This window comes from Macrobrachium rosenbergii, unplaced genomic scaffold (genome assembly GCF_040412425.1).
Source record: "Macrobrachium rosenbergii isolate ZJJX-2024 unplaced genomic scaffold, ASM4041242v1 13875, whole genome shotgun sequence".
Lineage (NCBI taxonomy): Eukaryota > Metazoa > Arthropoda > Malacostraca > Decapoda > Palaemonidae > Macrobrachium > Macrobrachium rosenbergii.
Window position 1 is genome coordinate 5,294,581 of NW_027100719.1, and position 15,484 is coordinate 5,310,064.

Sequence of the window (15,484 nt, forward strand, 5' to 3'; positions counted from 1 at the left end):
GTTAACAACTTACGTACGATTTCGAGGGAACCTTTCTGTTTGATATGACTCGAGGCGAGACTAGAAAGGGTCCCTAATCACGTTGTTGCTATCCACGAATCTCAGATTGCCTGATCTGGCTGAGTAAAATTTACTACCCTCGCGTTTCAGAATTTCAAAATCATGTTGAGCCCCCGCCTCTTTCAAGACCAGGGCGATGTCATATGACAAATTGTGTACGAACACTGTTAAAGTCGGCTCCTTAAATTGAATCTTCAAATTACACTGTTGACACAGTGCACACAGAAAGTTATCCCGTGCCACAGAATGAGCGTGATGTCGCATTTTCGTGACTCCAGCCTTGAATTCGACGTTGCAGCCTTCGCAATGAGTGCTCGCTTCAAACTTACGGGTGGATTCAGGAGTCATATGTAAAGGATACGCACGCATCCGTTCGCGCAATAACGCCCAGTCCCGGTTCATGTTCTGCAAACAATCATCAACGCATTTCTCTCCGTGACTTAGTCTATGGGTACAATATTCCCCCGTTCTACCGTCAACGATCACGTAGCAGTAAGCGAGAAAGCTTTCTGCCGAGATACTATTCTCGGATCGTCCTCTCCGGTCTTCGGTTGAATATTATACGCTTCAAAATCCAGGAAAGCCATGTGTGAGATTGGCTGCAGAGCTTTAACTTTAGTAAACTGTTTAAATTGACCGGGTTCTGGGTATTCGACAGTGGTTCGAGCGGTACAGGCCTGAGTGTGTGCCTCGCGGATGGTGGGACTATTAAACAAAGTCAAACAGTTGTAACACATACCACCCGCGTGCTCAGTCCCCCGCCCCTGCTTGAATCCGTGTCGGAACTTCTTCACGAATGCCAACATATCCTTAATCAACGCAACGTGGTCGTCAGTGATTAATAACAACGTGACCAAATGACGGCTATGGGGGTTACCACCTTTCCTCGCCAGATGTACCGTCCAATGTTTTTTCCGCTGTTTCCCCATGCCTAATTCACATAATTTATACAGATATATGTTGAGGTTATTCCCCTTTTCTAATGTTTTGAAAGAGTCATGGGTCAACGGCATATCTGGCGAGTGTTTGATATTAAATTGCCCCCTCCCCATCCTCCTCATTAAGACACGAGGGAGGTTGTTAATACGTGTGGGAGGGTTATCCCGGAGTACAACGTAAGCTTCTAATGCTGTAATAACACAGTTGTACCCGGACTGAATATTGATAACCTGATCACTACCACGGACTCCTTGGGATACGCCTTGAAGTTATTAATATTCACTAACTCACGCCGCGTGATATGAAGTTCAACCCTGTCCAGCGAGGTCATACACCAACCCGAACCCTCAGTACGGTTGAGTCTTTCTTCCAAGTTATTAGCTATAAACTCAATAGCCTCCTCCAGGGAGTCATAGATCGAGTCAATCGTAGTGAGGATAGGCGGGGTACATAAATAAAAGCATTTTTTTCATTCATGTCGCCTAGCATCCTCACACTGGTGATAATAACACAAGTAGAGCATAGCCGAGCGAATACCTCTTTCAAGGAAGTTACTGAGCACATCTTCGCGTAATCGGGCTATGCTACTACTTAGCTTCATTGCCACGTCAATGTGTGACCCTACCGCAGCCGCATAATGAATGGTACTCACTACCTTGTTACCCTCCGTTCTTTCCTCGCGAGTGCGGATCCCCTCCACCAATGCGTGACGCTTCATTATTATTACTCCCCATCAAATCTTCATCTAATGGGAAGTCTTCAGCGAAGGGATCTGTAAAGATCGTGTTAATTAGCACCGGAGTGAACGTGTATTATAATAATAATAATAATAATAATAATAATAATAATAATAATAATAATAATAACTGCAAAAACAACAATGATAATATACTAATAATAATAATATTTTACCTGGATCGGAGTGTGGTGAGGATGATTCATCATGGCGGCTAGAGGCTTGGACATCTTCTTTAATGACGTGGCAATCTGTGAGATAACAAATTCATGAATACTGCATGACATATCATGAACGTGGAGGTTTTTATGTATAACATGAACGTGGAGGTTTTTATGTACACATATTATTTATAAACCCGATGCCCATTGTTAGTCATACAGTCTACATTCAACATGTGTAGCGATCACATCATATACGTGAATAGCAAAGCATGTATAAGTACATTTCCAGAAAACCGGGCGTGTAAATTTACCAATAGGTTAGCTGCCCCAATATCATTACCGAAAGAAGTGGAATATGAAGTGGGCCTAGTGGGAGTCATTCTCCCGAAATTATATTACGCTATTAAACCAGAAGACATTGATTTTACTATTCAATTTAACGTGATCTATAACGAGTCAGTTGGGAAACGCGTTTATACTTATATTTATAAGTCCATTTCGGGTTTGTTGGGTGGTGATATGAATGTCATGACTAGAGCGTTTAATACGGAAATTATTGAACAATTATCTGGATTTTACGGTGAGCATATTCGCGGAGCTATCCGCAGGGACGGTTTATTCTCATGGAATGATGACACGAAGGTAATGAGCATTCCACATGTCGATGCAGGAGTGGCCAAAGTTGACATGATTGATTCAATTACGATTAAACTCAGTGCTAAAGCAGCTAATATGTTTGGTTTCACTGAAAAAGTCAGGTATTTAATATACAGTTCGGGTGCGTTGAGACCTCACCGCGGTAGAAATATATTCCATCAAGGCGTTGAATACGTTTACCTGTATTCGGGTATCGTTCAACCTACCATCTTGGGTGATAAAATGGTTAATCTCTTAGACTGTTTCACGTTAGGATGTGCATGTGGTAAAGGTCCGCATAATGCCATTTATAAACCTTTAAATACCATTGACGTATTGGATTACATTACCATCGATGTCTCGGATCAGAACGGTGAAGAAATAATGTTTACTGAAAATGGGGTTGTATCATGCAGTCTGCATATAAGACCTAGATAAAACGCTATCGAACTTTTCTTATAAATACCATTCGTGACATATACCCATCGTAGTATTTAACCGACATGGCTGGTGAACACACCATATATTTGAGCAGTCTCGGCTGTTTAGACACGTATACCAAAAATACACCTTCGAAATTTGCCAATAGATTACCTACACCTATATTATTACCTAATGGGGTTGAATATGAAGTAGGTTTAGCTTCGATCATGTTCCCGGGAGTTATTACGCTATATTATCCAAAGATGATTTTTTCACTCTCGAATTTATTACAGAGCGTCATAAACGTGATAGGCATACATATTTGTACAGACCGAGAATAGCGATGTTAGCGGGGATATGAAAAGACTCGTGAGAGCTCTTAATAAGGACGTGCATGATTATTTGAAAGTTTATTACGGTGATAATTTCATAAATTATTTTAATAGTAACGGTATATTTCATTGGGATGAAGATTTAAGGAGAATTACTATGCCACGTATCAAGAGAGAGAAACTGAGACCGGGGGACGTTAAAAGTATATACGTAAAATTTAGTGGAAAAGCCGCGAAATTATTAGGTTTTCATATTAATACTGGTTATGAAATATATGGTGGGCGTGAATTGAATGAACACGTTTCCCTTGATTCTCTACCTGATAATTGTGGGGTAGATTATATATATGTGTATACGGATATAGTTCAACCGACGATTTTTGGTGGGAGACTAGTCAATATATTGGACTGTTTTACTTTAGCAAGTGGTAGAGGAAAAGGAATACATAATACAGTCTACAAATTGTTGAACACGAACATCTTGGATCAGATTTCTATTCTTATCACGGATCAAAATGGACACCTTTTACATTTCGCTAAAGACTCAAGCGTTACTTGCCTGCTCCGTATAAAACCTAGAGGAAAATTAGATGAATAGGTACGTATATAATTCGATGTTCACCCTTGGCATTCCTTATTCGTGATCGTAACACCCTCGAGTCAACTAGAACGTGTGAATCAAGCTCCACTTAAATTGTTTGGGAATAGTATAAACAGTAAAATGAGAGTGTTATTCGCGCCTCCTTCAGAGGCGGAATTTAAAAACTATTTTTATCAGACCCTTTATTAAGGAGAGGGGCGGGGTTTGAGGATATTTCCGTTTTCTATCCCGGTCGCAGGAGGGGAAGTGGTATTTTTCTACTATAAGTGGTATTGCACGTAAAGTACTTCCTTTTCTATTTAATGCCGCGAAACCTTCAGTTAATGAATTCGGTAGATCTGTGTTATCTGATATGGTAAACAACGGTTTACCTTTAAAAGAATCCTTAAAACGAAATGGTATAAGAGCCCTCAAAACTACTGGACAACGAATTTTAAGCGGTACTGGAAGGAGAAGAAGAAGAACGAGACGGAGGAAAACGGTGAAACGTTTAGTTAGACGGTCGAGTGTGGGAGGAAAGAAAAAACGTAGGAAGAGGAAGGATACACGCGTTAAATCTAGAAGTACATATAATAAGGACGTGTACGATCTTTTGTAACTCATTCATCAATTGACATTCGGCGGGTACGCACTCGTTCTACCCTTCATCTCAAATTATATAAACACAAAATATGGCTAGCGTAGTTCCTAACATACCCGGAACTGGTAATCAAGTTCCTGTTTCATCGTATATTGCGGGTATATCTGAATTGTTCCCGAATGTTAATAGACGGAGAATTATTGAAACTTCAATTAATTCAAAGGAAAGACTGGATTTTACACCTTGCAATATTTCCGTAAATCAAATTCTAACTGATAAATATATAGAATTTCGCATTAATGGGGTGGCAGGTTCTTTCTTAGATTTGTCAAGTATAGCTTTAGAATTATATATCACAATAGATAGGGCCGGCGCGCAATTAGCAGATGATGATCACGTGTCTGTCGTTAATGGTCTAAGTAATACATTATTTAAATCCGCTTCTGTTTTCTTGAATGAAAAGTTGGTGGAATCCTGTCCTGTATTTAACTATCAATCATATATCAAAATGCTGAAAATGATAAAGCCCTCGGCATTACCTACCACCGGTCGGGCGGGATTTTTATATGATGACTATCATGTAACACACGGGGTAACTCGACAATTTACTGCCAATACCTTCGGTCAAACCAGCAGGTGGGAGACGAAAGTTATGGGCGACATTAAAACGCGGGGCGTGCATACATATTTTCCACTTCTTTTGGATATAGCGACTATAGACATGTATTTACTGGATTCGATTGACTTGAGGCTTAGGCTCGAATTAGCAAATAATAACTGGGTTATGGGTGCCCACACAGACGGACATTTAAATGTGATAAATATAGAAAAGGTTAAATTATGGATCGATAGAGTTACCCCACATTATAACGCAATGTCGGCTTTAAATGAGGCGATAGCAGTTAATCCTATACAATATATATTTGATAAGACTTTATACAAGACATACGTTATTGGGCAAAATGAAAATTCGATTTTAATTGATCAACCTTTTAACAGTTGTATACCTGAAAAAATCACATTGGCCATGATTGATATGGAAACATTTTCAGGTGATTACGCAGCCAATAGCCTATATTTTCAATCTTTCGATTTAAATAATATACATATTACCGTTAATGGGAATACTGTATATAATATTCAATGCAGTTTCCCTAATACCATCATGCAATTATATCACGAGACGCAGAAAAGTATAGGGGTGGCGGTGATAATCTGATCACTTATGATAGTTTTAAAAATGGTAGAGCTATTTACTGCTTTAATTTTGTGGTGGAAGATGTTGAAGATTCCATGCCAGTGGAAATTTCGGCAAACCTGCGAATATCGATCAGGCTGGGTACGGCTACACCTAACCCTTGCATTATTTTACTTTTCGGGGATACCAAGGGTATTTTAACGGTGGATGCGGATAGAGTTATTCAGTGTGATGTTAGGGGTTAAATAGAATGGATACAAAAGAAATTGAAATAAGTTTAAAAGGTTCACTCGGTGACCGGGTTAAATATTTAGGTGTGTTCGCTTCGGATGAAGTAGGATTATTGACATTGCCAGAAAATAGAATCAAACCTTTAGTTTTTATATCTAATACATTATCTTCGTCTACTGATATTAATATTGTCGGTCATTGGGTATGTTTTTACGTGGAAAAATCACCTAGAAATATAATCTTCTTTTTGATAGTTACGGTATAAATCCTAAAGTTTATTCGAATGACTTCTCTAAATTTATATATGCACATCCCAAATATAGCCTCTATCGACTAATAAAACAAATACAACCCGATAAATCGTACAAATGCGGTCTTTACGTTAGTTTTTTGTTCATTGCGTGAGTCACCGAGGTGTGAAAACAGTATTATCCTTAATACAAAATGTATTCTCATTCACTCGTTTGAGAGGCAATGATAAATGGATAACGGGATATTATTTTAAATATTTGAAAAAGTTTAAATGTTCACATTGGAGGTCGGGGGTCAAACGTGCTATTACATACAAGGAATGTCTCCGCATCTTAAACAACTAAGGTAAATGCATATTTTCTTTGATTTTTATATTACCCCATTTACATTCTGTTAAGGATATATTCTATATATGTATCATACACCGTGAATCACATAACTATTTTTTACTTATTTCAGGATGAGCTGTGAGAATCATTCACCCGTGAACGTCGGTGATAAAATGCTAAGACGTCTTAGTCGTTTCCTCTTAAACGCTTTTCGGAATATTCGCCTTATCATAAGGATACACGTGGACGTTATATTGGGATGTGTGCTGAGACAGTCTGACGGTGATTAGTGTATTGAATTTGTACACTGTCTTTTATGTGGTCAATAAATCCTTATGAATAATCATATACGTGTTTTTTACTATGCCCACAATCCATTTGAAATCAAAAACAGGAAAACGGAGAAAAAGAGTGCGTGTTTCTATGGAATCAAGAACTGTTATTAAATAAATATATAACACATCGGTTTTACATACCTTCACCGGGTTGCTCGTTTCCTTCAGTAGTGGGTGGTGGCGGAGTTGGTGGGGGTTGCACTGCTGTGGGCTGTCAGCGGGGTTGTTGCATCTCCTGCTACTTCTTCTTCTGCTCCTGCTTCATGGTCATGACCTGTTTTCACCTTCCTAATAAATGTGTTGGGGGCTCCAGCACCATAGTAGTAATGGTGTCTGACCTGAGTGGCTACTTCGTCAGCTGACAGTTCGCTACTGGAGTTATTTCCCATATCTGAAAGAGAGAAATAATGACTGTTTTATATATTCTGTTTCTTTCAACGGGTACATTATTTCATATGAATATCTATTCCGTATACAGATGAATCTTATTGCTGTTTTTAATATTTACTATATGTTCGAGTAAATGGAAAGTGTTTTATATGCTACTTACTGAATAGTGACGGGGGAATGACGTTCCGGTCAAGAGAAATACTTGATGCACTTACTCTTATAAACTTTGGGCATGGAATAACGTCAATTTCCCTTGTCGGCTGTATTTATGGTGTTCAGTCAGAAAGTAATAATCAGGTGTGACATACGGTGTTTCGTTGAAGTATTGTATTCCAAAGATGTAGATCACACCGATCTGTGTGGATGACCTTTGGCGTGAGGGAATGATAAGACTTGTTTATTCGTGTGTGTGTGAATCATGGCTGGGAGGAGAGAGACTTGATGCTTCGTCACAACTGGTTTGTAATCGGTGATTGTGATAAAGGCAGGGAGCTCGGGTAGCTCATTATCTCTTGAAGGATTGTCACATCAAGACGTGGACTCTCGCCATGGCTTCATCAACCTCCTCGTGCAAGTTAGTTTTCGGGAACTTGTCCGAAAATATGTTCAGGAAGCGGAACACGTGTTTAGTAGTGGCCACTAATTGTGTCACATGCAGGAATTACGGTGTGGTGGCAGACGTCATTCGTGCTTATCCGTATGCCGAGTTGGCAGGTTTTCGATATTCTCGCACTGGTGCATCATATGCATGTCCTCGTGATAGGGTATTGAAGGTTCCGCCATTGTGAAAAGACCTGAAAATATCACATCTTGGGAATGCAACGATGAAGTTGATCTCCCTACCATAGCTACCTTATTAACACAATACGGTATCGGCGCCCCCATTGAAGAGAACGAATACGCACAAAAGAGCGTGGCTTATTCCAAAGATGAAGATCATGCCGATCGTTTGGCCAGAGATAGTAAGCAGATGAGATTCAACCACTTTTTTTCTTCGGTCAAGAAATTGAAGGAAGAATTATCTAAATCATCGTATGACTATGTCAAGTATGTTATCTTTCCCGCTGGCATCGGTCAAAGCGGGCGTGTTAATACGACTTGGTTGAATCAATATTTACCTGTGTTAGCTACATTCAGTGATGAAATGAGCAAAATTGGTAAAATATGTTGCGTGGCTATAATGAAAAAGAATTTATCCCTGTTGGAGGAAAGGTGCGTGGAAGATTTATATATGAAAAACTTGTTAGCTAAATTTAAAAGCTTTGAGGTGTTAGATGAAACGTCGTCTTTGATAAACGGTCGGGAAAGTGCTGGAGTAGATGTATGTGGCATATACTGAGGCTGTGATGTGAAGGAACAGGTTAGAAAATATTTAGTAGCCGTGTGTTTCGTTGAAGTATTGTTTTTGGAAAAGCGAATGCGTATATTATCGCGTTCGTGTTTGTATATACAGTTTTTTTCTAATGTATGTATTTGTATGGAATATTAATTCATTCCCTGTATTTAGCATTGGTTACAAATATAAAATAACAATTCCGTCTGTCATTTGATTTTTCATTTAACCTCTTTCAAACTCGGTATTAATAAATAAACAAAACTGAAATTCCATCTGTCATTTGATTTTTCATTTAACCTCTTTCAAACTCGGTATTAATAAATAAACAAATTGAAGTGTTTGCCTTTAAACTTGTGTAGTGTATGGAGGTTATGACTCAAATTCTATGATAGATAAAATTTCACGTGAGGGTGAAGTCAGCTTGGCAAATATGGCGATAAGGTCAGGTTTCATCCGTGTGTCGGTTATTGGGGGAGATATCAAATTGATAAATATATGTCTCACATGAGGTTGAAGTCAGTCGCCAAATATCCTTTTATCATGATACTCCGAATATCTAAGCAAAATGTAACGGCTGAGAGAGAGAGAGAGAGAGAGAGAGAGAGAGAGAGAGAGAGAGAGAGAGAGAGGCTACATTCGCGATGTGCATATATTAATTTAGAGATTTTATATGAGGAGGAGGTAAACGTCCCGGTTACGTTGAAAACAATTAAAGGGGACATGAGTCGCAAAAAGCAGTGAACTGAGTCTGTTTGGGGTTGGGGTGGGGTGGTTTTATTCCCGTAGAGTTACGTGACGTCACGGGGGCATAAGCGTGGAGTCGATTTGGGGTCGGGGGTTCAAATGAAGGGTTTCCCGTAGAGTTACGTGACGTCACGGGGGTTAGGAATGGAGTCAATTTGGGGTCAGGGGTTGGAAGGATGGTTTTATTCCCGTAGAGTTACGTGACGTCACGGGGGGTAGGAAAGGTGGAGTCAATTTGGGGTAGGGGGTTGGAAGGATGGTTTTATTCCCGTAGAGTTATGGCGTGACGCACGGGGTGCAAAGTGGCGTCACAGGACGTAGAAAAGTGGTGGAGTCAATTTGAGGTCAGGGGTTGAATTGGTGGTTTTATTCCCGTAGAGTTACGTGACGTCACGGGGGGTGCGGCAAAGTGGAGCCAGGTTGGGGTCGGGGGATTGAAATGTTGGTTTTATTCCCGTAGAGTTACAGGTGGCCACGCCCCCAAAAAGTGGAGTCAATTTGAGGTCAGGGGTTGAATTGGTGGTTTTATTCCCGTAGAGTTACGTTACGTCACGGGGGGTGTGGCAAAGTGGAGCCAGGTTGGGGTCGGGGGTTGAAATGTTGGTTTTATTCCCGTAGAGTTACGTTACGTCACGGGGGGTGTGGCAAAGTGGAGCCAGGTTGGGGTCGGGGGGTTGAAATGTTAGTTTTATTCCCGTAGAGTTACAGGTGGCCACGTCACGGGGTGTGGCAAAAGCCAGGTTGGGGTCGGGGTTGAAATGTTGGTTTTATTCCCGTAGAGTTACAGGTGGCCACGCCCAAAAAAGTGGAGTCAATTTGAGGTCAGGGGTTGAATTGGTGGTTTTATTCCCGTAGAGTTACGTTACTTCACCGGGGTCCTGCATTGTTGAGCCAGGTTGGGGTCGGGGTTGAAATGTTAGTTTTATTCCCGTAGAGTTACAGGTGGCCACGCCCCCAAAAAGTGGAGTCAATTTGAGGTCAGGGGTTGAATTGGTGGTTTTATTCCCTGAGAGTTGCGTGACGTCACGGGGGGTGCAGAAAAGTGGTTTCATTCCCGTAGAGTTACAGGTGTCCACGCACCCACTCCCGTTTTCGACCTCATGTACGTACATGAGCTTATAAGACAAGTGGAGTCAGGGGTGGCAACACCCCCTTTTGCACCTCATGTACATATATTAGTTCATGTACGTACATGAGCTTATAAGACATGCGGAGTCCATTTGGGGTCACGGGTGGCCACCCCCTAATATGAGCTCATGTACGTACATGAGCTTATAATACAACTGGAGTCGATTTGGGGTCAGGGGTGGCCACGCCCACCAGAATAGTGGAGTCTATTTGGGGTCTGGGGAGGCCACACCCCCTTTTTTAACCCTCATGTACGTATATGAGCTTATCAGGAGGGGGAGGGGCTAGCCACGCCCCCTTTTGGGGGTTGGGGGCGTTGCCCCGCCCCTTTTTAGGCCTCACGTACGTACATGAGCTTATCAGGAGGGGGAAGGGGGTGGCCACGCCCCCTTCGGGGGCGGGGTTAGAAAAGTGGAGTCTATATGGGGTTTTTTCCTCTACTTATATATATATATATATATATATATATATATATATATATATATATATATAGTTCCTCATTGGAAGGATGGCTATAGTTCTCGGCTAGCACGCTGTTGGCCAATCTCGATTCCCCGACCGGCCAATGAAGAATTAGAGGAATTTATTTCTGGTGATAAAAATTCATTTCTCGTCATAGTGTGGTTCGGATTCCGCAATAAGCAGTAGGTCCCGTTGCTAGGTAACCAATTGGTTCTTAGCCACGCAAAATATATCTAATCGTTCTTCGGGCCAGCCCTAGAAGAGCTGTTAATCAGCTCAGTGGTCTGGTTAAACTAAGGTATACTAAATTTTATATATATATATATATATATATATATATATATATATATATATATATATATATATATATATATGTGTGTGTGTGTGTGTGTGTGTGTGTGTGTGTGTGTGTGTGTGTTTTTAAACATGAGGTCTTAATGCTCTTTTTAGGAAATACGGAGATGATATCAAACCGGCTCCAGCAGAGGCTCTCTCTTCCCGTACTTTATGTGATTGAATTGTTACTGAGATTTTTATTTCTATTATTAGTCAATATGCTTTAAAAATTATAAAACCATAAATATTAGTTCCATTTCCATACAGAGATTTTAATGACCATCTACAATAGTTTAGCTTTCCTTCAAGAAGACAAAAGGGTTCTTTTTTGCCAAGATTCTTAAACCTATACTAATCCCTACGCAAAACATATAGCTGCTCATTATTATTATTATTATTATTATTATTATTATTATTATTATTATTATTATTATTATTATTATTATTATTATTATTATTCAGATGATGAACCCCTATTCATATGGAACCACCCCAGGTGGGCTACTGACTTGAAATTCAAGCTTCCAAAGAATATGGTGTTCATTTGAAAGAAGTAACAGAAGGTAATGGGATATACAGACAGAAGAGATCAGTTATTAGAAAGAAAAAAATTACCAAATCAATAAATAAGTAGATAAAAATGTAAATGAATGATCGAAACAGGAGGAGAACTTTTTATTACAGTAATGCATTACAGCTGTGTTCCTGTCCTTTTTCCTTTAAGCTCAAAATTGACCATAAAAACTTTCAACCACATTTTACGCTTGACAGAACACATCTTTATCAGTTGATCTGATGATCCTTGGAGAAGATCAGGTTTTGGCTTTCTGCAAAAGAAAACTATCGAGATGGCTATTTGTCTGTCCGTCTGCCCCCAGACTTTAAAAGCTACTGAGGCTAGAGGACTGCAAATTGGTATGTTGATCATCCACCCTCCAATCATCAAACATACCAAATGGCAGCCCTCTAGCCCCAGTAGTTTTTATTTTAAGGTTGAAGTTAGCCATGATCGTGTGCCTGGCACCGCTATACGGTACCAACAACACACACCACCACCGGGCCGTGGCTGAAAGTTTCATGGGCCACCGCTGAAAGTTTCATGGGTCGGGGCTGAGATTTTCTTACAGCATTATGCGCTGTACAGAAAAGTCGATCGCGCCGAAGTTTTACTTGTTGTATTACAGAACGGAAGGAGGGCAAGGTGGAGGGACAGTCTGCAAAGGCTAATTGAGAGCCCTGAAGATAGATGGCGTTGTTGGTGGAAGAAGAGCGATTTACTTCTAGTGTGTTTATTTAGTGAAAAGGTTTTGTCAAAGATCATTCCTTCTGGTAAGTAAGGGCTGATGCTTTGTTAAGAAAAACTTGCATGCAGAGAGAGAGAGAGAGAGAGACAGACAGAGAGAGACAAGACAAACAAACGGAAAGGCAGAGAGAGAGAGAGAGAGAGAGAGAGAGAGAGAGAGAGAGAGAGAGAGAGAGAGAGACAAGACAAACAAACGGAAAGAAAGAGAGAGAGAGAGAGAGAGAGAGAGAGAGAGAGAGAGAGAGAGAGAGAGAGAGAGAAAGGCAGAGAGAGAGAGAGAGAGAGAGAGAGAGAGAGAGAGAGAGAGAGAGAGAGAGAGACAAGACAAACAAACGGAAAGAGAGAGAGAGAGAGAGAGAGAGAGAGAGAGAGAGAGAGAGAGAGAGAGAGAGAGAGAGAGAAAGGCAGGCAGATATAGGAGAGAGAGAGAGAGAGAAAGGCAGGCAGAGAGAGAGAGAGAAAGGCAGGCAGAGAGAGAGAGAGAGAGAGAGAGAGAGAGAAAGGCAGGCAGATATAGGAGAGGGAGAGAGAGAGAGAGAGAGAGAAAGGCAGGCAGATATAGGAGAGAGAGAGAGAGAGAGAGAGAGAGAGAGAGAGAGAGAGAGAGAGAGAGAGAGAGAGAGAGAGAGAGAACACCCGGAAAATGCTATTAAGTATTCATTAGAATTAGGAAATAAAAGCAGATGTACTGCCTTAATTTCAGGATGAAATGAAAGATAATGAAATAGAGGGGAGCCTCCATATTTCACGAGGGACTTTGAACTTCGATTAAAATAACGGCCTTAAAAAATTTCATCAATTCAGGATATTTGACTGTAACGCACAATTTAGTTGAATGAAACCAATTAAGAGCATCCAATGAGAAATGTCATGATAAACAAAATGTGTTAATATAATGCAGTTGGGGCCGTTCTTTTCAATGCATGGGTTATGAGTAATATTTGCAGTATATATATTCGTTTCAATTCTTATCATGAGCTTTTATCTACGGCCGAAATATCTGAATCCGAGGCAGTATAGTATTGCATAAACTTTACAATAATTATATTATAACATAGCAACAGATGGTAAAATCTATATCTATTTATTATCATTATCATTATTCAGAAGATGAACCCTATTCATATGGAGCAAGGCCAAAGGGGCCATTGACTTGTAATTCAAGTTTCCAAAGAATATGGTGTCCATTCGAAAGAAGTAACAGAAGGTAACAGGAAATACAGAAAGAAGAGATCAGTTATTAGAAAAAAAATTATAAATTAACAAATGAATAGATAAAAATGTAAATCATATAACGTAAGAATTGTTTTAGGGTAGTTAGGCATTGCATCTTTGCTTAAGATGTTGAGGTTCCAGTTGCACGACATCCTCTGGGAGGCTGTTCCACTGTCCAACGGTGAGAGGAATAAAGGACCTCTGGAACTGAGAAGTTCGACAGCGAGGCAGATTTACTGGATATTGGTGCTGCTGTTCAGCAAATCCGGTCTCTCTCGGCAGGAAAAGGGGATCAGGGATCAATTGTGTTGGTGAAATATCTCTGCCAAAATACAACTTATGAAAAAGTGACAAACAAGAGACCGTCCGTCGACGGTCCAAGTCATAACTACGAATGTTAGGAAACAGAAACCTACCACCAAGAACCGCTCTATCTAAAAGAGACAAATCTCTGGCAGAAGCAGACATCCACATCAGTATTCAGTAAAGGGATGACAAATGACCTAAAACAGGTTACAATAACCCATCAAGAAGTCACACTCAAATATAGCTTTTGGCATCATTATCATGAAAGTTCAACAAAATTTGAGGAATTTTGAAAAGAAATAGAGAAACCATGGCCTCAAGTCTGCAATGTTCCAGATTTCCAATTTGCTAGCGAGTTAAATGCTAGATATCAGTCTAATATTTCTCTCTCTCTCTCTCTCTCTCTCTCTCTCTCTCTCTCTCTCTCTCTCTCTCTCTCTGAGTTTGCATATCATTCTCCTGACGCAGGAGACTAATGGACGTGAAGTAAAAGGCCAAATAGGTAGAAATAATATCAAAGGCAAAAATCACTCGGTTTTTACAGACAACCTACAACTAAGAAGAACAGGGCCCTAAAGAAATGCAATGCAAATGGATAACTCACAATAGTCGCACATGGATGATAATTAAATAATACAAAAAATAAAATAAAACCACTTTGAAAATAATTATCCTTAAACATGATTCAAGTAAAAAAATATAGAAAAATGCAAAGAAAGTTCTGTAACATACAGAAGACACTTTAAGTTAGGCTTAGCCTACTCATATTCCAACTATTTTTCAGGTAAAATACACAATATAACAAAAACAAATAAGACCACTTTCAAGATAATTATCCTCAAACATGATTCAATAAAAAAAATATAAAAGAAAATGCACTCAAAGTTCTGTAACATACAGAAGACCCTTTCAGTAAGGCCTAGCCTACTCATATTCGGTCTATTTCTTGGCTAAAGGCAACAGGGAAATACCGTAATACTATGTGAATTACCTGTTGAATCTAGTCACCCACTCTTTTGCCTTGTAAGCCCTGAACCGATCTATGCAGAAGGTCGGTCAATAAGGGTTCGCCAAGAGTTGCCTGAGTCTCAAAAGCAAGCCGGTATTCAAACGTTTAAGTGCAGACGCAATGCATTACTACCCTAAAACATTTCACTTTGCACTTAAATGATTTATCTATGCTTTTATCCTTTTGTTTATCTATTTATTAATGTATCTTTATTCTTTGCTGATGACTAATCTCTTCTTTCTGTATTTCCTATTATCTTCTGTAAGTTCTCTCAAATGAACCCCATATTCTTAAGATGCTGGAATTTCAAGTCAGTGGCCCCTTTGGGCTTGTTCCATATGAATAGGATTCATCTTCTGAATAATAATAATAATAATAATAATAATAATAATAATAATAATAATAATAATAATAATAATAATAATAATAATAATAAAGC

The 15,484-nt window shown here is 39.7% G+C and overlaps 1 protein-coding gene and 2 long non-coding RNA genes across 3 annotated transcripts in view; 1 reads left to right on the forward strand and 2 right to left on the reverse strand.

Annotated features, from left to right (window-relative positions):
• The window catches only part of LOC136837888 (uncharacterized), a 269,555-nt gene that overhangs the window by 242,250 nt on the left and 11,821 nt on the right, over positions 1-15,484 (reverse strand). The gene's annotated exons all lie outside the window — the stretch shown is intronic.
• LOC136837891 (uncharacterized) lies at positions 1,692-7,037 on the reverse strand. Its single transcript, XR_010852800.1, has 3 exons — positions 6,958-7,037; positions 1,912-1,986; positions 1,692-1,771 (listed from the first exon to the last, which is right to left on the reverse strand). It is a non-coding gene; the product is annotated as an uncharacterized lncRNA (long non-coding RNA).
• LOC136837886 (uncharacterized) lies at positions 6,316-6,827 on the forward strand. The gene is made up of 2 exons (XR_010852798.1): positions 6,316-6,497; positions 6,612-6,827. It is a non-coding gene; the product is annotated as an uncharacterized lncRNA (long non-coding RNA).